At 54.7% G+C, this 2,102-nt stretch overlaps 1 long non-coding RNA gene across 1 annotated transcript; it reads right to left on the reverse strand.

Annotated features, from left to right (window-relative positions):
- Window positions 1-576: 576 nt before the first annotated feature.
- On the reverse strand, window positions 577-1,989 carry LOC108520805 (uncharacterized). Its single transcript, XR_001883023.1, has 3 exons — window positions 1,661-1,989; window positions 994-1,051; window positions 577-778 (listed from the first exon to the last, which is right to left on the reverse strand). It is a non-coding gene; the product is annotated as an uncharacterized LOC108520805 (long non-coding RNA).
- Window positions 1,990-2,102: the final 113 nt, after the last annotated feature.

The following is a 2,102-nucleotide window of genomic DNA, read 5'->3' on the forward strand; positions in this document are numbered from 1 at the left end:
TTACAAATAGAAGTACTGTTGATGACTCCCACCGTGGCCGCGCTGACGATGGCGCTGGGTGCTGTCCTGGGGACACACTCGCTTTCTCTAACAGAACATCTCAGCCTGTTCATCTGGAGTTGCTCGCCAGATCGCACCCTCGTCTTCCTGTTCCAGGATATCCCTTCTCCCCCTTCTGTGCTTCTCCATTGGACTAGTCTATCCGCATTCAGAAATACAGATATTTCTCTTTCTTAAAGAGAGAGATCCTCAGCCGGGCATGGTGGCTCACGCCTACAATCCCAGCACTTTTGGGAGGCTGAGGCGGGCAGATCACCTGAGGTCAGGAGTTCGAGACCAGCCTGGCCAACAAGGTGAAACCCCATCTCTACTAAAAACACAAAAATAAGCCAGGCGTGGTGGCGCATGCTTGTAATCCCAGCTACTAGGGAGGCTGAGGCAGGAGAATGGCTTGAACCTGTAAGGCAGAGGTTGCAGTGAGCCAAGATTGTGCCATTGCACTGCAGTGTGGGCAACAGAGCAAGACTCCGTCTCCACAAAAAAAAAAAAAAAAAGAAATCTCCTTGTGGTCCCAGGCCCTGGGGGCTACTCCTCCTGTTCTGTTTCCTTTACACAACCCCTCCTGCTCCCATCTTCCTACCTCTCTCATCCCGTGCTGCTCCTGCCGTCCACGCTTCTCCTGCTGTCCACCAGCTGCCCACGGGCCTCCCCAGGGCCATCCACACTTCCATGCCCGTGTCCATCTCCAGCTCGTTCTCCCCCACATCTGACGCCCCATCTGCAGCATTGAGGGTGCCTCAGTCCTCCATGAAACCCCCACTTTGCTTGGCTCCTGGATACCCCATGTCCTGTGCCCTCCCACCCCCAGACTCCTCTGAAGGAGGATTCAGAGGAATCTTCGCCTTCTCTGAAGATTCCTCGCCCCAGGGCTCACCTAATGCCTTCTCTACGTGACTTTCCTGTGGTCTCCTGGGGGCCCTGCCATCCACTCACCATCGAAGGACGCTTGTGTCGCTTCCAGCACTTGGTGATTACGCCTGGGTAGAAATACCTGTGTATAGATATTTACACAAACGTAAGTTTTATTTTCTGGGGCTGGTGTTGGCAAATAGTCCCCAGGCCACATTCATCTACCGCCTGCCTTTGTAACCTCATGGTGTGTGTCTGGCAGGACAAACACAGAGAGGAACAGGGACAGGAACAGAGACTGTGGCCCTCAAAGTCTAAAATGTTTACTTTTCAGATCCTTTCTAGAAAAGGATCCAGGGTAAAGACGTGAGTGCTGACTAGTGTGGTAAGCGTGTGTTTAACTTTCTAGAAAAGGATCCAGGGTAAAGACGTGAGTGCTGACTGGTGTGGTGAGCGTGTGATTAACCCATGAGAAGCCAGCTACCCGGGTGCACAGTGGCCTCACCATTGCACACACACAACGCACACACACCGGCAGCTGTGTGCCAATCAGAGGCAGTAAACCATCCTCCTCTGACTCCAAACTTCAGTCCTCATCTGTTCAGTGGCTTCCATCTCAAACAGGCAGGATCTCCAGTTCCCCACGGCTGGGCCTCCTGCCTCATTCCCACGCCAGCCCGCTGCCTCCCTACCTGATCCACTCACCCAGGCACCACCCCACCCCAACCCTGGGCCTTGGCTCACGCATCACCTTCTCAGAGAGCCTGGATCCCACAGCACTCCCTGGTCCCTCCTCTGCACTCCTCTGTGGCATCTGTCCCCATGTCACCTGATGGCCCACAGGAGCACTCACTCCAGGGAGCTGAGACTTGCCCTAACCACAGCTGTGGCGGCAGCAACTGCAGGATCTAGAAGTGTGGGTACACAGTAGGCACTCAATTTATGTTTGTTAAACAAACACATACAATTTCTTTCAAATGACAGCAACTGAAGGGAGGACTGACATTAGATGCCACGCATTCCGCACACATGCAGGTTTTACCTGGAAGCAGAAATGTTGGAGGGTCTGCAACACACCTGTCTCTGCCCACACCCACTCCCCACCGCCCCCACAACCAGTGCGCCCCTCCCGACACCCCACCAGCGCACCCCTCCCAAAGGCCCCGACCAGCGTGCTCCTCCCCACGGTCCTG

This window comes from Rhinopithecus bieti, unplaced genomic scaffold (assembly GCF_001698545.2).
Source record: "Rhinopithecus bieti isolate Rb0 unplaced genomic scaffold, ASM169854v2 scaffold_51905, whole genome shotgun sequence".
NCBI lineage: Eukaryota > Metazoa > Chordata > Mammalia > Primates > Cercopithecidae > Rhinopithecus > Rhinopithecus bieti.